At 42.1% G+C, this 25,639-nt stretch overlaps 1 pseudogene; it reads right to left on the bottom strand.

The window, feature by feature from the left end:
- Positions 1-2,514: 2,514 nt before the first annotated feature.
- On the bottom strand, positions 2,515-4,747 carry LOC102419924 (annotated as a pseudogene).
- Positions 4,748-25,639: the final 20,892 nt, after the last annotated feature.

The following is a 25,639-nucleotide window of genomic DNA, read 5'->3' as shown; positions in this document are numbered from 1 at the left end:
TCCCAAGCCAGGCTCTAAAAGCTCAAAAGTACTCCTGATAGACTATCTAAAACAAAATAGACCAGAAAGATGAGGGAGAAAGAGACCTGAGAAACACAGCATTTCGTTGTCAGGCGTGAGCGTCTGTCAGTGTCTGCCCTGCCAGCAGCCACTGGGACCCTCCCCAGCCGCTGCGGCCTCAGCGAGCCTTCTGGCAGAATGACCCAGCCCGCTCATTCTTTCAGGAATTTGAATCTCCAGGGGAAGGATGTCAGGATGGAAAATGACTGTTGCAATTCATCCTGCTGTTAGTCCCGAAAAGACTATCCCTGAGTCCCCTAGTATTTAGAATCCCGGAAATATCCAGTTTCCTTTCTGGGGCCACGTTACATAGAATTCACGCTTTTCCTCCACTTCTGGGAGCTGCCATGGCCTTGCAATGGATTCTTTTCAGTCTAAGTAGCCAGAGTTGGTTTCTGTACGCCAACTGATAGATATTCCAACATGAATTTCTAAACATAAACAATCTCAAACAAGGCAATGATTACACGAATGAATGCAACTGTGTTTGCCTTTAGATTCCCAAAACAGAAGTGATCTCATCCCCAAATGCTGTTTATGCTGTACACTCAGCTGCTGCAGCCTGGAGTTAACCCTTCCTCTCCCGTCCTCTGGCCCCAGAGCTCTGGGAACCCCCACCAAGAGGCCAGAGCACGGATAAAGGTCACTCCCCCACACTGTCAGGGTCTGGGGCAAGACAGGTTTATGCTTCTCTAACCCATCCCAGACCCCTCACACAGCCGAGACTGGGACGATGAGGGCTGGGGGAGAACCAACGATGGCTCCTTACACCTCCATGGCACAACCAGGTTCAAGTAGTCCAAGTATCAAGAATACTTTATATTTTTTCAGTCTTCGTAGGAACACTGCCTGCCCCCACCCCCCTTCCTGGCACATTTGTTGAACCTTTCCTACTTCTACAACTGATACAAATCAAAAACAAACAGCATTCCACAGACAGAGCACCTTGGGGACAGGGACTAAATCAGTGGTTCTCAACTTTCCTAATGCCGCGACCCTTTAATACAGTTCCTCATGTTGTGGTGACCCCCAACCATAAAATTATTTTCATTGCTACTTCATAACTGTAATTTTGCTACTGTTATGAATCGTAATGAAAATATCTGATATGAAGGATGTATTTTCATTGTTACACATTGAACATCATTAAAGCATAGTAATTAATCACAAAAACAATATGTAATTATATATGTGTTTTTCGATGGTCTTAGGCGACCCCTGTGAAAGGGTCATTCGACCCCCAAAGGGGTAGCGACCCACAGGTTGAGAACCGCTGGACTAAATCATATTCATCTCTAAAAGCTCAGGGTGAAGCACAGTAGTTACATGCAGTGCCTGCTCAGTGAACCTGCTCATTGTGCTGGGTGATTGAATTGATGGCTCAGTCAATCCAAGGATATACACAGTCACTTCTGGAACATCATCATCATCACGGTAATAGTAGCAAACACTGATATGGCACCTACTGTGTGCCAGGCACTGTTCTAAGAATCCTCAGGTGTTAATATTTAATCTCCATAGCAGCCCCGGAGTAGTTACTGTCATCATCCCAATTTCACAAGCCAGGAAACAGTATCGCGTTGCTCACTGGCCCAAGGTCACCCAGGTAGCAGGTGGCAGAGTGGGGATGCTAACCCAGGCAGTCTGGCCCAGAGTCCCTGCTCAGAGCCACGGCATTGCATCGTCTCTCACGGGACAAGAGTGTGCCAGGCCAAGCCCCCGCAGTGCCTGGAGGGTAGAGATCCTGCCCTGATCCCCCACACACCTGAGAGAGCAGGTGCTGAGACTGGCTTAGGAAGGACACGCACGGTTCGCTCCCGTTCCCTCAGGCACCAGCTCCAAAAGGACTGGAGAAACAGTGGAGGAAAAAAACAGCTACTCTGTGAATTTCAAACATATTATATCCTGAATTCCTCAATCTTCTACCCCAGTGGTCGGCAAACTCATTAGTCAACAGAACCAAACATCAACAGTACAACGATTAAAATTTCTTTTGAGAGCCAAATTTTTTAAACTTAAACTATATAGGTAGGTACATTATTATTAACTTAATTTGGGTACCCCTAAGGCTTAGGAAGAGCCACACTCAAGAGGCCAAAGAGCCGCATGTGGCTCGAGAGCCGCAGTTTGCCGACCACTGTTCTACCCATTAATTACAGCTCTTAGCCACGGCCCCTGAGAGACACTTAATGAAATGTAACAGTAAGCCACAGCTGAAGTTACTCTTGGAACAACTGCTTTTTTGGATGACATGAAAATATTTATTATTTCTCAATGTTATGTCTAAAAGTAGACAAAAGGAAAAAGATATATACACTCTCCTATGCGGTGATGATGACAACGATGATTTTGAGAAAAGGCTTTTCACAAATCAAGGCTGAAGTCGGGGACTACAACAGGAGCAGCAACGGCACTCTGTCACTAGGAGCGTAGCTGACCAAATGAAAGGAAAAGCTACATCAAAATGCTTTCATCGGATTTGGCAGCTTTTGTTGAAAAAGCCTCCTTCATTTCCGTAACTTCAGAAATACTACACAAATTTAAACTGTCATTTCTTTTGGTATCCAATTCCAAGCCAAAGTTTTGAGAAACATTTGTTTGTATTATGTCCAGTGCCACAGGTACTGCTGTCCTTGCACCATTAATGGTTTGTTACATTTCCACAGGTACTGAAGAAGAGGTCTCTGTACCACAGATGGGCAAGTCACACTGCGTAGTATTCTCATCAGATTTAATTAACAAACTATTTTCTTCTTCCGTTTTCCTTTCCAGAATACTGGTCCTGGGTTCGGATGATGCCGTTGCAAGAGCATCTTCTGGTTCCAATAACTTTGATTTGGTTTTCTCTGTGATATGTTCGCTCACAGAGGAAACATATCACTGTTTTATCCTGTACCAAGGACTCTAAGTCACATATGCCACTGGATTTGGGAGTATCGGTTATTTTATGCTGATTATTCTGAGGAATAGGCTGCTTTTTAGCAGGAGAAAGAGTTAAGTTCAATTTTTCCATAAAACTCAACTTCAAGTCTTTGTTTTTTGTTTCATTTGGACCACTCTCGGCTTTAATTGCAAGGTCTTTATTATCTGTGCATTCAGAAACATCATTATTAGAGACTTCACCTTTATCATTTTTCAGTCCATTCTGTCTCTTTAAATCAGTAGTGGTTTGTTTGGTTTCTTTGTTAACCTTCTACAAATGTCCTGTATATGTTCTTTTTGCACTTCTCATATACCTGTTTTTTTCTTTGCTTTCTTGTTCTCTTTTCCTCTTACCTTCCGTTCTATGCCTTTCTGCTTCGAAAGGTGTATTTCCCCTTTGGTGCACAGCATCAACTTCCTTGGGGTCCATGTGTTTGTGAGTTCTACCGGTTGAAAGGGAGGATGAACATCTTCCTTCTTGAAAACTATGATTACTTACACCCCGGTCTCTTTTACCATCTTCCCTGTCTCTTCTCTCTTCTAAATGGTATTTACTTGAATTATGAGATTTTATTTCATTCTTAGAATGAGGAAGAGATGATACTCGTTCAGACCTTCGCCAATAATCTTGGTCTTTTACTACTGATTTAGGTTTTTGATCAACTTTTCTTTCTTCTTTGTCCTGTGATTCAAGTTCTTTCTTATTTATATTTTGTGATCTTTCACTTTGCCTCTCTAGTTTTCTATCGCTCTGAGATTCTGCTCGAGTATGTGACCTCTCTCTAAAGGTCTCTTTCTGCCGGAAACAGCCAAAGCGTTCATTTTTATAATCCAAATCTGTGTTATTTTTAAAATTTGAATTTTTGCTTTCAGCCTTTAATTCACCTTTACCATATTTCTCAGAATGTCCTTGTAGCCTTGGACTGGCCTCTGAGTTCCTTGGTTCACCATCACCACAGCTAGTGTTTAAGTCTTTTCGTATTCGATCAGTTCCTCTACTATAATGGCTATCTCCACTATCTTTCTTCCCTCTTCTATTATCCTCACTTGAGCTACTCTCACCAACCTGATAATGGGAACGTGACCAAATGCCATTGGTGCAGTGTTTTTCAATAGATGGAGGCAAATGCAAAGTACTCTTTTTTTCCAAATGCGATTTTACTTCCTCTTCGATGTTTGGGAGTGAAGTGCTATGATGTCCATCTTTAGAAATATCACATTTCACCTTGTGATCAGTCTTTGCACAATCATCCAAATGGGGAGGTCTGGATGTAAAGTCTTTTGTTTTAACTATATCTGACGCCCTTGCAGTTTTACGACTATTTCGAAAATGTGGAAACTCACACAATCTTTGGTGAAGGCGATTAACTTCTTCATCCTTGCGGTTTATTTCCATTCTAGCAGTTTTGAGAAGTGCTGAAATATTCTTCTTAAGAGACTGGTTTTCAGTTTTTAAGCTGAAATTCTGTGTCTGTATTTCCTTAAACTTTTTTATCAGCTCTTTCATTTGTAGCTGACATTTTCCATATTTTATTTGCAAATCATTATATGTTGCCTCCTTTGCAGTTCCTTCTTCAGTAAGAATTTCTTCATACAAATCCAAACAATTTCTAGATGGTTCACAGGACTTGGAAGAACTATCAGAAACAGCACTGTCCAACCCAGCATATATGTCCAGAGAACCTTCATCATTATTTTTAAGAGGAGAAGCCGAGAAGACATCAAATAAACTTGTCCCATCACCATTTTCATCATCTGCTGCCATGGTCCTATTTCCTTTTAATACTTGCCATCAAATCCAAAACCAAAGTGTTGGGGTCCAACCCCAGCAGGTCCCCAGCAGGTCCAGGGGTTCCCAAAGGTGTGGACGGAGTCGGCGAAGAATGAAGGAATGACACAGAGACAGTGTTCAGTTGATCAGCAGCCTAGCCAGGTTCTAGCCAGGATCTCTAGCCAGGTTATGTGTTTATTGTCTTGTTACATTTGTATTTATACCAGTTGACTTTAATCCTATCAATTCTATTCCAAAGGTTAGGGCGTTTCTTATCTCCATTCCAGGGAGTAAAGATTATGTAGCTTAAGCGTGATTGTTCGTAGTTAAAGTGATTAACTACCCGCCCGGCACTTAGTTAAGAGGTTTTAGTCCCTCCCTAACTTCAGGGAAAAATCCCTACCTGGGGAAACAACCTTTCTTGGAGAGGTGATCTTGGTTAAAACACATAGCGCCAAGAAGGGGAGCAAACATATTAAGAACATTATGCCATATACGCCAGGTCCCTTGAAACATATGCTGTGCAGATGTTTCTTCCCTGCAGCGACTATGTCAAGCAGCAAGGATGGACTGGCTTCCGGCAAATTCCCCCTTTTTTATTTTTTAAATGATAGCGCATGTAAATCAGCAGCCACCTCTCGGATTGGGCTGTTTAAGACTCGAAAGAAGACTGACAAGCAATGATAGCGAGCATAGCTATAAACATAGTGGATGGAGTGCACAAGGAGCCTTGTTCCTGTAGAAGGTTGCTGGCCTCTTCAGTCAAGGGATTTCAGCTGTCCTCAAGTCGGTGGTTTGGTTGTCCTTGTTGATCTGGCTAGCGGGCGGCGTCATTGGCGACGGGCTTCCCGAAGCATCAGCGAGTTGAAGGGCTGCATTAAAGGGTCCATCAGATGCCGAAGCCGGTTTGGCTCAGTGGATAGAGCGTCGGCCTGTGGACTGAAGGGTCCCGGGTTCGGTTCCGGTCAAGGGCATGTACCTGGGTTGCCGGCGCATCCCTAGTGGGAGATGTGCAAGAGGCAGCTGATCGATGTTTCTCTCTCATCGATGTTTCTGGCTGTCTGTCTCTCTCCCTTCCTCTCTGTAAAAAATCAATAAAAAATGTAAAAAAAATAAAAAAATAAAAAAATAAAGGGTCCATCAGGGTCGCGCTTCATGGTGGTGTCGGTGTCCGGGGAGGAGTCAGCTGTGCCCTCTGGGTTGGCCACCCGGTCCGGCCCAACACAGCCCGGAATCCTTTCGGTACAGCCAAGTATTTTATTTCTTTATCCCTTATTTGAAATACCAGAAAGAGCCTTACTGCATTGCTCATGAAATGCAATTCAACAACCTTTGAGTTTTATCCCAGCTGTCCCATCCCAATAAATGGCCAAACACCTGCACAGATGCTCAAGCCAAATACAATGTGTGTGTGGGAGGGAGAGCGGGGAAGGACATACATATATGCCTCAGCCAGCTAACCGCTGTCCACATCCACAGTGCTGGGAAAATGAGAAAGCTAAAAAGCAGAAGGGGGTTTGAAGTCTGAAGGGAGGGTGGAGAAAAGAAGAAAGAAACAGCTGGAGAGATGTTCTCCAGGCCCAAAATAGTAACTCGGTGTGGCTGCAACAGATTTCAATCTGCTAACCTGAAAAGTCACGTTACATTGTCCTGATGGGAATCAGTGAGGCATTTTTTTCATGTCCGTCCATGTATTCCCACTGCCCCACAGGCAGGCCCCATCTGCAGGCTGCCTGTTACCTCGGGACAGGTGGGCCAGGGACAAAGTGATAGGGGGCGGCTGAGGATGTGAACAGCTCCAGGGCCCACTCAGGCCCCTGCCCCAGCTCCTGGCAGGAACCTACAGAAGGCTGACTCTAGATCTTGGGGAGGTTATTCTTCCATTTTCAAATGCATGTAAAGTGGAGGCCTCGAGAGGCATCAAATGGAAAACACGGAGGGCAAGGGCACTGAGCCTTTTGGAATTCAGCTTTTTGTTCCTACCACCTGCCTCCTCCCTCCCCGACCTTGTCCCCAATTTTAAACTCCCCCTGGGCTATAGGGGTTATCTATGGGAGCACCAATATTATAAAGATTGCCAGTGCCCTCCCTCAAAAATAAAAATCCAGAATATTCCCACCCTACCACATTTCTAAGTAGACAGGTTTGGAGGGGAGGGGGGTTACTGACAGTTTTTAATAACTTTATAACTATATATCATTTTATAAATACACCTGACTCTCAATTATTCACAGGAAGACAAATAAGTCTTTAGAAAACCCAACAGGATTCTTTAGAACTATTAGTTTCTCCTTCCTGGACCCAACATCCCTTATCCCCTGATGAGGAGGCCAGTAAGGACTGAAATGATCAAAATGCAGGCAGCCCAGGAAAGTCCAAAAAGAAACATCACGGGTCACGTGTTCCGGAATTATCACGAGGGCATTGAGCCAGAAAGAATTCTTGTCCCAAGAAGGCCAACTCCCTCCTCACCGACCTTTCTTAAAATGAGGACCTTAGCCCTTTGCTATGAAGACCAGTTCCAGCTCCTTGCCCAGGGTGAGAGGTTTGTATCTCCACCACCACCTTGCAGTTAATTAGAAGTGTGTGGAGTAACTAGCTCCAGAATCTTCACTGAGCCCATATCCTGTGAGTGGCCTGGTGCTGGGCCTGGAGGGCACACCACAAACAAGACAGTTCTGCCTCAATGAGGTTTGGGGCATGGCCTGGGAGGCAGCCATTAATTACACAGATAGCTATTTCATTACCATTGTGATCTCGTTTTAAAAGAATACAACTTGGGAAAACCATTTCCTTTCACGGCTTGCAGTTAGGGAGGAGAGGTAAGTCAGCAGCGAGGCGGGCAGGTGCCCACGGGTCAAGGTCTGACGGTGGGGCATGTCTGAAATGGAACCTTCCGCCCAGTTTTTGTTCTCTGAAAAAGCAACAGGGACGTTGCACCCGGAGTCATTTGTGCAAGAGGAACAGATCTATATTAAACTAAAACATTCGCACCCTGGCTGGGTGGCTCAGTTGGTTGGAGCATTGTCCTGTACATCAAAAGGTTTCAGGGTCAATTCCCTGCCAGGGCACATGCCCAGGGTTGCAGGCTCCATCCCCAGTGTGGGGGGTGCCTATCAATGACTCCCTCGCATCATTGAGGTTTCTATCTTTCCCTCCCTCTCCTTTCCTCTCTGAAATCAGTAAAAATATATTTTTTAAAAAATAAAATAAAATGTATGACGACTGCCCTGACCGGTGTGGCTCAGTGGATAGAACGTCGGTCTGCGGACTGAGGGGTCCCGGGTTCGATTCCGGTCAAGGGCATGTGCCTTGGTTGCAGGCACATCCCCGGTGGGGAGTGTGCGGGAGGCGGCTGGTCAATGTTTCTCTCTCGTCGATGTTTCTGGCTCTCTATCCCTCTCCCTTCCTCTCTGTGAAATTCAATAAAATATATTTTTTTTAAAAATGTATGGTGACTTCAGACTTAAGAGCCTGAAAATGAATGTGCATCATTTAATTTAGTGTTTATTCATTTATTTAACAACTAGAGGCCCGATGCACGAAATTCATGCAAGAGGCTTGGCCCTCGCAACCAAAGCGACTGCTGCGGCCCTTGTAGCCCCGACTTCGTCTGGAAGGTTGTCCAGATGGTCGTTCCGCTGTTTGGCCATCCGGTCTAATTAGCATATTACACTTTTATTATTATAGGTTATTAAGCACATTCTTTGTACCCAGAGCTAGAGGAATGCAAAGAAGTTGTATAGCATTTTAGGGCTGAAAGGACCCTGTTCTAAAGAAGTTTCTATACTGGTATTTTGAGTTGAATTGTGTGCCCCAAAATTTCATGTATTAAAGCCTAATGCCCAGTTCCTCAGACTGTGTCCTTATTTAGAAATAGAGTCATTGCAGATTAACTAGTTAAATTTAAATGAGTTCACACTAGAGTAGGGTGGGCCCCTAATTCAATATGACTAGTGTTCCTACAGAAAGAATAACACCTTAACCTCTGACTTCTAGGCTCCAGAACTATGAGACAGTAAATTTCAGGAATTTGAAGCCACCCAGTTCATGGTACTTTATATGGCAGCTCAAGCAGATGAGAACAATTGGTTATGTACCTATTCCTTCTTGGGTCCAAGCCCAGCTTTCTCTCCTCTGCTCTGTGAGGCCGAAGCAGGAACTGCAAAAAGAGTATCACCTACTCCCCTGTCAGCTGACTTCCCAGAAGGCTCTGCAACACAAGGCACTAGACTAGAGAGAGAATGGAAGGTGAGAGAGAGAAGGGACTTCCAGTTTCCAGTTTCTGTCAGCATCACACCAGCTTCAGTCCCAGCTTCTCTGTCCACTCCCCACACCAGCCACCCTGTGCCTCCTTGGATGTGCTGCCCTCTGAGCCACACCCACCTGGCCATCAAAATGCCAACCGCTGCACTGCTTCACCAGCCGGCTGCACCTCCCCACAGGTCCAGCCCACCCTGCCAGGCCCCCTCCCCAGAGCTCCTAGGTTCTCCTTATTCTACCTCCTCACTGCTGCTTTTTGCAGTTAGCACCTGTGGGTGACTCGGCATTTCGTCTTGCTCTTTTAGATTCCCAACATGTGTAAAACCAATTCCCTGAATGAAATCTCTGTTTGAAATACCTAGTATGTGTGGGGTTTTCTGACTGGATCCTAAGTGATTTAGCTTACAATGCCCTTGAAGAGACAGATATACAAAAATTCAACAATATAAGCAAGTCAAGATTCACAATAAATAGTGTTGGCAATGGTGCAGGTAAACACCCTCAATTTGATGTTGATGAGAATATAAGTATTCAGATTTTCTGCAAGGAAGTTTGGCAAAATGAGTCAAAAGATAAAATATGCATGGTTTGAGTTGTAAAATCCCACTCCTAGAAATTTACCCTAAGGAATGAATCAAATAACACAAGATTTGTGCATAAGGATGCCATTGCAAGTAGCCATTACAATAATGCAGCTATATATTCTTGACATGGAAATATACCCACGTCACAGTTTGTTAAGAGACGGAAGTAGATTTACATATGGCAGCTATAGCATAAAAAAATGTTGGAAAACAATTATAATTATTTTATAACAAATGATTACAAAGAGTAATTATTTGTAGGTGGTAGGAATTCAGGTGGCTGGGCAAGGTACCAGTTGCTTGGGGCAAAGAGAAGTGTTCTATTAATAATGGTTACAAAAATACTTATAGAACCCTGTTCTAATGTCAATTTGTAAATGTTTAAACAGCGGTTCTCAACCTGTGGGTCGAGACCCCTTTGGCAGTCAAACGACCCTTTCACAGGGGTCACCTAAGACCATCCTGCATATCAGATATTTACATTACGATTCATAACAGTAGCAACATTACAGTTATGAAGTAGCAACGAAAATAATTTTATGGTTGGGTCACAACATGAGGAACTGTATTTAAAGGGCCAGAAGGTTGAGAACCACTGGCTTAAGAGGACAAGCTGTATGAAATAGCGGAAAAATTCAGGCATTTGAAAGAAAGTAATCATCCTGCATTTATATTATTTAATCTAAACTTACAAGGACATGAATTTTTGTTTTCTCTTTTCTATTATTCCTGTCACTTTTATTTTTTTCAAGGTGACCCGTATTTATCCAATCACAAAAAACATAATTATCTCATTGATATGCTAGCTCTTTATCCATGTGTGAGCCTAATTTAATAGGAAAAAAAATGTCCACCAAAGAGTGGGAGAAACCCAAAGAGCAGTCCCTGTGGCCTTGAGTCAGAACTGCCTTAAATACTTTACCCATCTACTGTGCAAACAACTAACAGCATATCTGCAGCTTGCAGAGAAATGCGGAAACAATGGAGTTACCTCCTCAGAAATACACTCATCAAGCAGTGGAAGAAACCTCCTCTTCCAGCCCCATGGACAGTGGAGTCTTTGAAGGAGAAATGACCACTGAAACTAAGATGCAAAAATGGCATCAAAGTTCCATCAGTGCTCTCCTCCTGCCCTGGGCATCATCTCTGCTCTCGGTCCCAGGAACCTTCAGGACAGGCAGGAGCAGCTGCTTGCTGGGAAAAGACCACTCACGTGAGCCCTCATCCTCATTGCTTAATACAGTCTCACTCAGGAAATCCCAGTGCATACTAGAAATCTAAAAATAGCACTGTCCGCTGGAATTTAAAGGCTCGAAACTGAACATTTCCCAGGCCTCACTCCAGTGATATTGAAAATGCAGATTTTTTTTTTCTATACCAACAGCAGCTTGGGGAATTGGGACTAAAGGCAGTGAGGCCCAGGGATCCATCTGCTCCGTGTTATCCTGAGGAGAAGCCATCACTGCTAGTTTGGAAGTCTCAAATGCTTAGCAAGCGTCTTATGAAAATAAAACACAATGAACACTAACACAACATCAGAGAGGCGTGCAGGAACTGGGGCCCACAAACCAGGCAGAACGACCCCGAGAGTCTCCAAGGCACCTGGAGCCACGCTTGCAAATCATTATGTACCAACTCACAAAGTGCATCTTCACCAGCATCCTTTTTCCTGATAATGGTCCACCCATCATTCAGAATAGGAGCTCACAGCTTTAATTTCCTTATTTTTCCTATCATCCAGTCAGCCAAAATTCACATCTCCCATGATTAAAGCACCATGGTAGGGCTTTACCTCAAAGTCACTTGCCTCAAGTCACTCACAGTCTGGTGGGGAGGAAAGAAATGTACAGAAATTGTGCAATAAGGCAGGAAAATAGATAAATATTAGAAAGGAAGAAGTAAAAAACTTTATTAGCAGATGATTATGTATCTAGAAAATTCAAAGGAACTTATCTACAAACAATTAAAACAAGCAAATGAATTAAGAAGGAACACAAGATACAGTGTACAAAAACTAGTTGTATTTCTATAAACTTAAAACCAACAATCAGAAACAAAATTTTTAAAAATACCATATTGCCCTAGCTGGCTTGGCTCAGTGGATAGAGCATCAGCTTGTGGACAGAGGGTTCCAGGTTCAATTCCGGTCAAGGGCACATGCCCAGGTTGCGGACTCAATCCCCAGTAGGGGGCAAGCAGGAGGCAGCCAATCAATGATTCTCTCTCATCATTGATGTTTCTATCTCTCCTTCCCTCTCCGTTCCTCTCTGAAATCAATAAAAAAAATATATTTTAAAAAAATAAACAAAAAATAAAAATACTATATACAATAGCACAAAATATCAGGTGCATAGGAATAAATTTAACAAAAGGTGTGCAAGAACTCCACACTGAACACATTGCTGATATAATAAAAGAAACCCTAAATAAATGGAGAGACATACCATATGCATGGATTACTAAGATAGCAGTTCTCCCAAATTGACCTATAGATTCAACAAAGTCCCAGTCAAAATCCCAGGTGTTTGTTTTTTTAATACAAATTGACAAACTTATTCTGAAACTTATATGGAAATGTAAAGGACCCAAAATAGCCAAAACAAATTTGAAAAAGAAAAACAAAGCCTGAGAACTTAAACTTCCAGTAATTAAGACAATGGGCAAAAAACTTGAGCAGGCACCTTATGAGATAAGATATTCAAATAGACCAGAGATATTCAACCAGTGTGTGCCACAGCAGGCACACTGGGGCACTGCAAGAATTTTTGAAACATGCAATACATGACTATTTAGTCATGGGCATTGACTTATTTTCTAGATTGTCAAATAAAAACAATGGCAACCACCAACACAACAATAGCTGTACAGAGAATGAATCAAAATGATACTATTTTGTGTGATAGCAGCAAAAAATATATTTGTTGGTGTGCTGCAGAATTTTAGTAATTAGTTTATGTGTGCCATGAGATGAAAAGGTTGAAAATCACTGATATAGACAATAAGCATATGACATTGTACTCAACATCATTATTCATCATGGAATTGAAACCGCATGCCTCATTAAAATCACAATGAGATACCACTACATACACAACAGAATGAAAAAGATGTATACTCTCAGATGATGGCGAGGATGTAGATCAACTCTCATCTATTTCTGGTGAGAATGTAAAATGGAATAACCCCTTTGGAAAACTGTTTGGTGGTTTCTATTAATATTAAACATATGCCTACCCTATGGCCCAGAAATCCATTTCTAGTTATATATGCAAGAGAGAAGGATTTGCTCAAGAATGTTTTAGCATTTTTATTCATAATTGTGAAAAACTGGAAACGACCCAAGTTTCCACCAACAGAAGAACATATAAACAAATGTTATATATTCATACAAGGGAATTCTACACAGTTCTTAAAAAAAAAAAACTATTGATAGACACAATAGCATGGATAAAACTCAAAAACATTATGCTGAGCAAAAGTAGCCAGACACAATGAGTACATATTGTATGATGGCATTTATTTAAAGTTAAAGGATATGAAAACTGATCTATGGTGAGAGAAATCAAAACAGTCATTACCTTTGGTGGCTGGCAGTGGTTATTAACTGGGAAGAACCATGAGGGAAATTTCCGGGGTGATGGAAATGTTCTATGTCTCGATCTGAGTGTTGCACAGGAATATGCCTATGTAGAAATTCATCAAGTTGTACAATTAAGAATTTTGCATTTACCATATGTAAATGGCATCTCAGTATAAAAGAAAGTACAGAAATAACCAGATGGTAGGAAGAGAAAAGTTTCAGAAAAGATGTACATACAAAGAGCTGTTGGAATGGTGAAATTCTATCTGAGGTGATAGTGGGGGAGGGGGAAAGGCTGTCATCAGTAAAAGCATTACATTTAAATTGAAAGAGGGAAAAGGTTTGAATCTAAGGAAATGAAGGATGAAGGTGAAAGAAGGAAGAAAACATTTCAGGAGAGAAAACATTACACATTTCTATGGTGTGAGTGTTTATGTTCCCCCCCGAATTCAGAGGGTGAAATTCTAACCCCCAAGGTGAGTACTGGGAGGTGAGGCCTTGGGGAGGTTCTTGGGTATGAGGGTGGAGCCTATGAGCAGGAATAGTGTTCATATAAGAGACCCGGGAGAGCCAGCCTGCCCCTCCCACCATGTGAGGACACAATGAGAAGGCACCATCTATGAGGAAGTAGCCCTCATCAGACACTGAACCTGCTGGCGCCATGATCTTGGACTTCCAGCTTCCAGAACTGTTTTCCACAAAATGTTTGCTGCCTACAAGTTATCCAGTTTACTGTATTTTTGCTATAGCAGCCCAAACATACTAAGACACACATTAAACTCTCTACACAAAGTAGAGAGTTTAAACTGGGGCAGATATAGTAGGAACAGAAGATATGAAGACTATTATAGAGCCAGAATGTACCTGATTTGCCAGTTCATGAAATACTGAAACCAGAACTAGGAAGAGAAGTCAGAACTGAAGACAGGGAGTCAGTCTTAGAGGGTAACACGTGCAATTGGTTAATGATATGTATGGGATGGATGGATGAACACATGAAGGATGGATGGACAGAGAGAGGTAGATTAAATCAGTTTGTCAAAAGAAATATACCAAAGGTTTAACCACATAAAATTGCTAGTATTTGATCATGTTCAACCTTCTAAAAACTGTAGTTCATATGGCTCAGTCTAACACATAAAAATAAAATAGGGGTCAAGGGCAGCTCCTGGAGCAGTCCTTTATTTAGAGAGAGGAAGAAGAAAAGCCAGAGAAAGAGCAGATAGAAAAATGCAAAATAAATAATAATAATAATAATAATGAGCTTTATGCATTTAGAAAAGGTATTGCCTTAATTAAAAGTTATCTAATTAAAAACTCTTGCCTCAGGACATGAACTGACAATTTACAGAAGACACACAAAGCCAATGTATATAAGAAATGTTTAGCATCATAATAACCAGAGAAATAAACATTAAAATGAAGGGATATTGTTTTAAAGATTTTTTTTGAAATAACAGTACATGCTTCTGGCAAGGGTTTAGAAAAACATTCTCAGGCATTTCTTTCAAAAGTATAAATTCATACAGACCTTCTAAAGAGCAACTTATTTGTTTTATAAAATCCTTTAAATTTTTCATATCTTGTGACTCAGTAATTTCACTTCTAGGAATTCATCCTAGGAATGAATAATGTGCATAAGTAAAAAAAATGCACAGAGTTATATGTAGAAAGATGTTTACCCCAACCTTATTTATAACATAAAACATATTAAAATAACCTAAATGTTCAATAACAGGGAATTTAAAAATATTATAGTTATTTTTAAAAGTCACCCTTGTTTATGAATATTTAATAATATAGAAGAAAGCACCCTATATTTAATCTCTAAAATGACACTTTGAAGTTTTCCCCTGAAGGCCATTTCTACTGAGGAAATAGAAGGGGTGTGTGTGTGTGTGTGTGTGTGTGTGTGTGTGTGTGTAAAAAGAGCATCTGAAGAAACATACCAAAATCCCCAAAAGTTGGATTACATGTTTTTCTTTGTCTTTATCTTTTTTGTTTTTAACAACAATATGGATTACCCAAACAAACATTATTTATTTAAAACACACTATTGCTCTCAAGGTGTCCGGCAGCAGTGCAAAGGGTGTGTGTGGGAATGCAAGAGGTGGGTTTACCATACCCTTTAAGAAGCTTAAGCTTCAAGGCCCTTTCTGAGGGCACACGGGCCTTTCTAAAACTCTAGGAGGGGCCCTACTATGTGCCTACGGGGTCATTTGTTTGTTTAATTTTGCATAAATAAGCGATTTCAACAGCAATTGGTTAAAACTGCCCTCTCCCCCCATTAGGTGGCATTGGAGTTGCCCTGGACATGCTTGGGATGTGGCTAAGAGGAAGGAGAGCTGGAATCCGATCAGCTTGGGGCTTCACAGGACATGTTATTGAGGTCTGTGGTCCTCTCCAAGTAGCACAGTTACGTTGTTGCTGCTGTCCCAGGGTAGACATGGCCTCCAGGAATGTTCCTACCACCCACTGTGTTGACTCAGCCAGCACCATTTAATGAATGGACAAGGCCAGAGGCTATGAACATGCTGTAAGGAGCACAGGACCAGAGTACATAGACAGCGGAGGAGAAGCAGAGTGAGAAGCTAACCTAGGGGGAAAAAATCTTTCAACCACCAGAGGCGTAACAGGAGGTTCAGATCTCACTGACATCGCCCTCTTGTTTTAGGACTCCTGGGACTATGGAGGTACTGAGGCAGAGGATGCGCTGTTGCACAAAGCAGGTGGAGGAAATGGCACAGAAGCACAGGCCGTGTCAGTGGGTTGCTTATCTAGTGGGGTTCCACCTGTCGGGCCAAATTCCTGTCCTAATCTGGGAATCTGTCTTTAACTTTCACCTCAGGAGTTCCTGACCTTGGTGTAACAGCTGATTCGGAACTCCTAATAATCTGACCTAACTTCCTGTGTGTCCCATGTTCTTCCTCTGCGATCTTAATGCTTGTGCCCCAAAGCAGGACTGGTGACCTGCATCCATCCTCACGGTCCCTGTGTCTCAGGAATTTGGCTTCATGGCCTTCAACCCTGACTGAACTTGTATCAGCAACTGTCAGACCAGTTCCTCAGGAAATCCTCAGCTCTTCCTGTGGGCACAGTGACTTCCACAGAATATTTATTATTTATGTGTATGTAGATTTGTACCTACCTCTTTCTACAAAGGACTTGAACAAGCTTGTAAAAATATGTGCAATAAGCTCAGATAATGTGGTTTTAAAAATCAATAGTGGGTATAGGAGGTATGGTTACATTCAGCTGTAAGTCTTATTTTACTAACCTATCATTTCTTATGTGCGGCTTTCTTCCCCAGGTGATGAGATGGCTGCTGCTCCTGTACACATCACAGCTGCACTCCAGGCAAAGGGGGGAGGGAAGGGAGACCCTGCGCCAGGACTTCTTACCTCCCTGAGGCCCATGGCCACCTTTAGCTGTAGGGTAGCCTGAGAAATTGAGTTTGTAAGTGGGCCCATGGCTGCCCTGAACAAAGCAGGGTTCTGCTGGTAAGAAAGAAGGGGGACACACAGCAAGTAGGAAACTAACAGCGAGTTCCACATCAAGAAAAGTACAACCATGTTGTTACCAACGTCTGCATGGCCCAAAATTTTGTTGTTGTTTGTCTATGAATATTTATATAACATATGCTTACATAATACTATGTGATTATGTAAATCTGCTAAAAATTAAGTGTAAGAACCTAGATAATTGCTTATAGAACATCTTGGGGTTCCCTTTTCTCCCTTCTGAAAATTTCTCCTGTTTAAATCAATAGTAGAATTTTCAGCTATAAATGTTCCTACATTTTGTCTCATAATTAGGGTTGCCAGATTTAGCAAATCAAATAGCCAGTTAAATTTGAATTTCAAATAAAAATGAACACTTTTTTTTTAGTATAAGTTGTACCAAATCATACATGGATGTACTTACACCAAAAACTTCTCATGGCTTATCTGAAATTCAAATTGAACTGTGTGTGCTGTGTTTTATGTGGCAACCCTACCCATCATACCGCCCCTGGGACTTGATCCTAAGGAAAGAGCACCACAGAAAGGAAAGGGGCCCTTCAGTGACAGGACAGTGAACAAGTAAAAACAGCAAATGCTCTCAAAGAATAGACTAGTAATTAAGTGATGGTCATTCTAATTTATGAAATTTATCTACAGAAAAGTAAAACTATTACATTATAAAAAAAATTATAGAAGAATATGCAAGTTTTGTGTATGCTATCATTAAAACTCTAAAAATAGTCACAAGTAGTAAAAAGACCAAAAGGGAATAAGGAAAGGAAAAGTGTTAATTAGGAAAGATTTGAGTGGCCTTCTCTCCTCAACTCTTGAAATGTCTTCACAATCTTAGTACCGCATTCTGCTAAGAGAACACTGGTGAGTTATCGTTAGTCACCAAGCTGAGCTGAGTGACCACAGAGGTTGCAGATGGAAAATCCGCCTCATGCTCAGGAAGGTGCTGGACCACCCGCATCCCAGAGCATCACCCTGCTGGGCCTCACAGAATGCCTCCCTGAAAACGAGACCGCGAGGCTGGGAGCAGAGAAATGGAATAAGATTTCAGCAGCCATGTAGCATTTGCCACATTTCAAGGACATTAAAACCAATAATCTGAGTGCGAAAGGTCAACTCTATTACTCACAGTTGATATGTGAGAAATAGAAGCTCAAATTGACTTGCCAGGGAGAATACATCCTCTCACAGCAAGAAGAATCGAGGGAACCAACAGAAAATAATCCTGTATTCATCTAAGAGGTTTCTAGATTGAATAAGTACTTTCTGTATCTCTAATCATGCCCCTCTAACACTGGTGAACAGGTACCTGTAATTACACACAGTGAATGGCTTTCCTTCCTTTTTCAAGGATACACACCATGAGCTGTTTCTCTAATGGTGATGGTGGATTTGAAGGGTCACGTACACTTTTCACCCTGCTGTGCCTGTGGCCCACCCACAGCTCACATCTACATAGCAACCAGCTGGCCAGGATGGAGGATTCAGTCTGAGGACAGGGAATGGAGCAAAGCAATGTTAAACCAGCTTCCGCAAAACCCCATCCCCTTAGAGGGCCACCTTGAAATCATGTCAGGTCTCTTAAAAACTGTTCACAGCATTCCCAAACTTAAGTAGTACTCTCTGTTCCTTCCCCCTGTCTCTCCCCTGAGCGGAACTGTTCATCTAGACTCCTGGGATGCCTTAGCACTACTTGGGTGAAAGATTTATTCTGACAGAACGTGTATGAGATTGAGAGGATCATTTCACCACTGACTGGGGAAGAGTTGACTGTGACGGTGGCCCCATCCTATGGTTCCTCCACAGGGTAAAAATACTTGGAGTGGTGGACACTGGATTGTGTCCATGAATGTAGACATAGAAAGGAATTTTTATGAGGCAGGGCCAAGAAAGGAAAGAAGACAGAAAGGTGGGAAGAAATCCAGATGCTTACTGGTGATACCAAAGACCTTGAAGATCTTTTGGAAAATAGAAAGTGAGATAGAACTATTAAAAAGTTTGTAAAAATGAAACAAACTAAAAGAAAGCCATGATAAAAGAGAGAGGAATAATATCCTTAAGAGTCCGTGAACAAAATTTTAAGTATCTTTTAAGCAGATTTTAGAATTCCTACCCTGTCCTTTCCTCCTTGAAATCTGAGGAAATCCTCCCACAAAACTCAATGAATGGAAAGCTTCATATTCCACTTACTGTGGCCACTACTGATTGGGCCAGGGGTACTTAGCAAACTTGATGGAGGCCTATACCTTGGTGGACCAGATTTCAATTGAATTCAATATCTCTGGAATTTTACTTCCTCCTCGATCTTCTTTGCTCGTTTCCCTCCTCCAGATATTGAAGTGCCTCAGGGGTTAATCCTGGGCCTCCTTCTCTGCCCTATAAACACAATCTGGCGAGGTGATTTTAGCTAAAGCCCTAGTTAGAATTAGCTCCCAAAGTCTAACTGCCAGTCCCAACCTTTCCTAAGCTCCAGATTCAAATATCCAATAGCTCTTTGACATCTCCATTTGGGGTGTCTAGTAGGCATCTCAAGACATAATATGCCTAAAAACTGAATATGTTCCTTTCCCAGTCTTCCCATGTCAGCAAATGTCATCTCCATGCAAGTAGTTCTCTAGAAAAAAGCTTAGTCATCAATCTTGATTTATCCTTTTCTCAGTACCTCATATCCAACTCGCCTACAAGTCCTGCCATAGCCCTGCATGGCCACTTCTCACCATCTCCACTGCCACCGCCCTGACCCAAGCCAACATCCTTAGTCACAGGGATCATTGCAGTTGTCACCTATCTGGTCTCCTGGCTTCCACTCTTGCCTCTTTACTTTTTCTATTTTTAACACAGCCGTCAGAGTGATCTTTTAAAAATGTGAACCAGGCTGTATAACTCTCCAACGTAAGATTCTGCCAATGGCTTTTCATTTCACTTGGAAAAAGCCCAAACTCCTGACCACACTCCAAGTCCCTCAGTGAGCTGCCCACCCCTCAGCTTTCAGACCTCATCTCCCGCCACTCGCCCTCATTCATTATGCTCCAGCCACTATGACTTCTTGCTGTTCCTTCAACCCGTCACTTTCATTCCTGACTCCGGGCCTTCACACATGCTGATCCCTTTTCCTGGAATTGTCTTTTCTAGATCTCTACATTGCTAGTTCATCATTCAAGTCTATTCAAATGCTGCTTTGACCGCTTTTTTTTTAATGGCACAATATCTTCCATCTCTATCCTCTCTATCCCATCACCTTATTTTATGTTATTAATTCTCAATATTTGAAAGTATTGTTCTTTCATTCACATAGTAGGTACACATTAATACTTGTTAAATGAATGCATATGAATCTTAGGATCTACAGATAGTCACTGGAAAGCTCTAGACCTCATAGGTATACTGGGGGCCATACATGGTGGAGGAAGCCGAGAAGACAGAAGCAAAGGTGAAGGAAGCCAGACAATGCCTGCGGACTGGAAACCACAGCTTCGGTTTCTGTCATTTTCCTGCTGCATCTCCCCTGGAGCCTGGCTGTCTTCCAGCACCTGTTTGGGAATATATCTGCTGTGTACCCTGCCCTCCTTTACCTGAGCTAGCGTCAGTGAGCTTCGGTTTCATGCACACAAACAGCACCGCGTATGAGCTTAGAGCAGAGGCTGAAAAACTACCAGTTGCCCATCATTTGCTCCTTTTCTAACCCTTAGAAATCGAAATCCTCCTGAGGAAGTGAGTGGGATAAAGAGGACTCTGCACAACCACAGTATTTCTCCATTTTACAGGGAGACAAGCTGAGCCCCAGAGATGTGCGTGTCTTTCTCATGACAGCCAGCAAGGAAACTTAGGATCTGAAGACAGACGGAGTCATTCTTCCTCTTATGAAACATGATCTCTATACCTAGTACATGGAACCCAATCTTTTGGAAGCATTGCATGCTAACCTCACTCTCCAAAAAAAGGGGGGGGGATATAAACAACTCTGCCACCCAGAACCCAATTTTCATTAAAACGGCTTTAGCATTACACCTGTGCATGTCTTTAAACGATTATGGGCATCACAGCAATGAGCCCCTTCTATAGCAACAACTGCTGCTGTTTTAATGGTCCTGCTCTCACACACCTCCTACAGCTAATCACTTGACAGCTTTCAGTGAATATTAACTGCAGTGCATAATTAATCAATTGGATTACCTTCCCTCTGCACAACTGAACATAAAAGCAATCTGCCAGCATTTAAGGACATTCCATCACGCCACGAGGCGTAAAATCATATTTAAGGAAATGAAGACACAAGGATAGTGGCAAACTTGCCCAAATATTGCCAAGCACATCCAGCAAAGTGCACAGCAGTGACGCGGGGCTACTGCCTCCGACTATTCATGCCTTGTCAAGGACTAGAAAGACCTGATGGCAAACACAGCCGTTTCATTGTACCGCTCAAGCCTTTTTAATAAAAATAGGGCCCTGGAGCCACCCGCCTTAAAAAAAAAAAAAAAAAAAGAATCCACCCAGGAAATATAATTCATCTCTCTCCAAATGACTTCACATGAAAGGTTAATGGCACCATGAGCTGTCAGCGGGCAGTAGGGTTTGCTATTTTGATTTTTCACTTAAGAGTGCCATTATTCAGAACAATCCCAAGCAAATGCCTTTATTCAAATGACCCCCAACCGACCTTTATCGCCTAATACTAGGCTCATCTTGACAGGTTCCTATAAGCATTCATTTCAAGACTGGCCTGCAGAATTACCCAGGAACAACATGCCATGTCACACCATGTTCTTTCAAACAGCACAAATGTAGGGGGAGGTGAGTCCCATGTTTCACTGAGGATGTTAAGGGTTGGCTCTGGGATGTATTGCTGTTCTGTTCCTTTCAGAGCTGGACAGGGAACTCCAGGGAACCTCAACCCAACTGGACTAAAGTATTTTTGTCAGAGGCTGGCTAAGGGGGGATTTAGCAGGTGTTCTCACTAATCAAAGGGAAAGCCTTCGGAGTTTCATTTTAGTCGGAAGGAAGACTTCAAATAAAAGCATGGGCTCGCCTGGCCAGCATGGCTCAGTGGCTGAGCATCGACCTATGAACTGGGAAATCATGGTTTGATTCCTGGTCAGGGCACATGCCCAGGTTGTGGGCTCGATCCCCAGTCTGGGGCATGCAGGAGGTAGCCAATCAGTGATGCTCTCTCATCATCTGTCCCTCTCCCTTCCTCTATGAAATCAATAAAAATATTTCTTTTAATTTAAAAATAAGTGTGGGCTCTGAAGAGCCTCTGGTAGACACCAAAATTCTGTGACCACTCTGGATGGTGGGCATGGAGAACTTGGGGCTCCCACAGAAACAGCAATTGCAAGGAGACATCAGGATTGGCATGTGTCCTACATAATCAATGGTTCACAAATGATATGCTACCAGTGGGCTTTGAGGGGCTGGAGCTGATCTGTCTCCAGCCCACTCCCTGGGCATGAAGGCAAACCTTCTTAAGAGCATGCAAGGGCCTAAGTTTGATGTTAGAGAAGTTTTGGACAGGTGTGTTTTGTTTTTGTTTTTTTCTTTTGTTTTGTTTTGTCTTGATTTTCCTCCCAAAGTTTGAATCTCAGATCACCTGCATCATAATTACCTGTGGCACTTGTTAAATATTCATATTCATGGGCCCCTCTCTTTATCTTCTGAATCAAAATATCTTGGAATCACAGCCCTCTATTTATATTTCATGCATAACCCGCCACACCCCCCCAAGTGTGAGAACCACTCCCTCAAGAACAGGAGCAATAGCCCTAACCGGTTTGGCTCAGTGGATAGAGCGTCGGCCTGAGGACTCAAGGGTCCCAGGTTCGATTCTGGTCAAGGGCATGTACCTTGGTTGCAGGCACATCCCCAGTAGGGGGCGTGCGGGAGGCAGCTGGTCGATGTTTCTCTCTCATCGATGTTTCTAACTCTCTATCCCTCTCCCTTCCTCTCTGTAAAAAATCAATAAAATATATTTTTTAAAAAAAGAACAGAAGCAATAAAGGGACTCTTTTATGACCCCTTCTCTTGGTGGTTTGTCCCATATTGTCAAGAAAAAAAGGACAAAATATTCACGTTTTTAATAATGTTAGAAAATGTACTAGTTACCACAATGTCAATAAATCACATGAATACAATTTATGACCAGCCTACTACTGGGTCTGCTTAGAATTCAAATACATTAGCACATTATTTTTGAGGTTAAAAATCTCTAATGAGTCATTTGGTTTCCACTGTCTCAACAAAGCCCCTTTTATATAGAAAATTGCTCTTTAACATCATTGCTGTTAAAAATGGGTCTATACTGCGGCACAAACAGTCCCCGGGCTTGTTTCCTACCTCAAAAGGAACAAAAAAAGTGTCAGTATTTGTCCTAAGTCGCCTTCTCCTGGTGTTTATTATTTTCTAATATAATAGCCCTTTAGATGGGCAGTTATTTGAGAACTAAAGCTTTCTTTGGAGATATGATTGACACATGAGCTCTCTGTCCCTGCCAGAACTGATACAAATTAAAAGGCCTCTTCAAATTGCAGCTTCTCCCCAAATTCCTCTCTCACTAAAATACAGGTAGAATATCCACCTGCCCCAACTCGCATTCCAAATGGTCTAAATATGCCCCACAAAGAAAATGTATCTCTGTGTGTTTTTCAATATTTGAAATCAATATACCCTCAGTCATTTCTAAGATTATTATTTTTCTTTATGTTGGGGGCATAGGTAAAGAAATCACCAGCTTAAAAAAAAAATGAAAGGAGTCTTCAATGTAACAAATGGTTGAATAGAAGCCTATTCAGTTCAAAATACTCTTTCTGGCCATAAGGAATGGAGTGCTCCCCGCAGCAGGGCGCACTGATAATGGGGCTGCAAATTCACGTTAGCATCTGGCATGCCTTCAAACTCTGGCTGGGGCCGGTCCCAGGTCCTACAGTGACTCTGATTCAAACCATTCTCAAGTCCATGGGCGAACAGTACAATAGAGAGCTCAGAACAAAAACAAGAATTACTACTGAGATGTGAGCACCTCTTCCCCCTACTCCGAAAAGGGCAAAAGAAAAGTCAACGTATTTCACTCCTTGTGTTTATCAACAATGATTTTTTTTTTCTTTTGGTGTATAAGGAACAAAAAATGACTGTGGGAGGCAACACTCATAAAAGAGAAAAACAGTCTGAGTTTTTTCCCCACCAAAGGGCTCATAAATTCTGGCTCAATGCTAAAATGGCAACTGGCCTCATAATTTTTGACTCTGAAATTGTCTAATTAAATCCACAAACCCAAGCCAAAAAGATACTTTCCTTCAATCTAAATAATCCATGAATAGCAGACCTGAATTTCAAACTGGCTCAGCATGATTTTGGCTTATCTTTGGTAATAAACCATTCTGAAACCCCATCTAAGCCTTCCCATAGCCTGGTCAGCAAACTGCGGCTCATGAGCCACATGCGGCTCTTTGGCCCCTTGAGTGTGGCTCTTCCTAAGCCTTAGGAGTACCCTAATTAAGTTAATAACAATGTACCTACCTATATAGTTTAAGTTTAAAAAATTTGGCTCTCAAAAGAAATTTCAATCGTTGTGCTGTTGATATTTGGCTCTGTTGACTAATGAGTTTGCCGACCACTGCATAGCCAATCACAGCATGAGGGCAGCAGTCATGAATCTACAAGAAAGATGCAGTGCCTCTGTGGATGGGGCAGCAACCCTTTCCTGTGTATTAGCTGAGATCCCAACTGGGTGATCAATGTAAGGCTAACGCGTTCCTTTGTGTGTTTTTTTACCTTGTTTTTTAAATCAAACGGCAGATGTATATTGTTTTAAAAAGTCAAATCACACTATAAGGCTAAAAAGAAAAAAGAGCAGCCTGTTACCTGCTTCCTTCTCTATCTTCCATTCTGATTCCCCACAAGTAACAATTCTTTTAGCTCTTTTCCTATAATCATAACCTGTGTCTTATTTCCTTTTTCCATTTGGACATTAGCTACTACTTCCTACTAGCAAATATTAGAAGGTAGCTGTTACATTACTTCCTCCCATTTCCCTGCCCCGTTGTCATCTCTATGCAGTAATATCACTATTTTGATTAAAGCAATATATTATTTACATCGTTATGACTATAAACCCCAATTGCCTTGGTTCAAAATCCTGCCTCCTCAGGTACCATCTATGTAACTTTGTGCATCATTGTTTATATTTGTAAAATGACAATGGAAATTTTCTTGTGTATTTTGTCTTCTGAGTTCCTTCCTTCCATGCTTTTTAGAATCCCTATTAGGTGGATGTCATCCTCTCTGACTTTCCTCCACTGCTGTTTTTTCTCTCCTATTTCCCCATCTCTTGGTCTTTCTGTTCTAATTTCTAAGAGTTCCTCAACTTTACTTTCCACACTTCACTTTTATTTCTACTCTCATATTCTTTTTTAAAAAATATATTTTTATTGATTTCGGAAAGGAAGGGACAGGGAGAGAGGTAGAAACATCAATGATGAGAGAGAATCACTGATCGGCTGCCTCCTGCACACCCCACCCTGGGGATCAAGCCCACAACCGGGCATATGTCCTGACTGGGAATTGAACTGTGACCTCCTGGTTCATAGGTCGATGCTCAACCACTGAGTCATGCTGGCCAGGCTCTACTCTCATATTCTTAATCTCTAATAACTTCTGTTGTCTTCTTAATAGCCTTTTCTTGTTAATAGTATACTGTTCCAGTTTAAGGAGTGCAATAGCATCTCTTATCTTTCTAGAGGTATTACAATCAAGTTATTTTAATGCTTTTTTCTCTTTCTTTCATTCTTTATTTTTCTTCTAAATTCCTCTTTTTCCTTCTCCTTTTTCCCCCCTTGACATTCCCCCAGCCTCCCCTACCCCCAGTGTCTTGTGTCCATTGGTTATGCTTATATGCATGCTTACAAGTCCTTTGGTTGATCTCTTACCGCCCCCCACCCACCCTCTCCAGCCT

The sequence above is a fragment of the Myotis lucifugus genome, unplaced genomic scaffold (genome assembly GCF_000147115.1).
Source record: "Myotis lucifugus unplaced genomic scaffold, Myoluc2.0 scaffold_114, whole genome shotgun sequence".
Taxonomy (NCBI): Eukaryota; Metazoa; Chordata; class Mammalia; order Chiroptera; family Vespertilionidae; genus Myotis; species Myotis lucifugus.
Note: the sequence above shows the minus strand (reverse complement) of the source record. Positions and strands in the feature narration are given on the sequence as shown.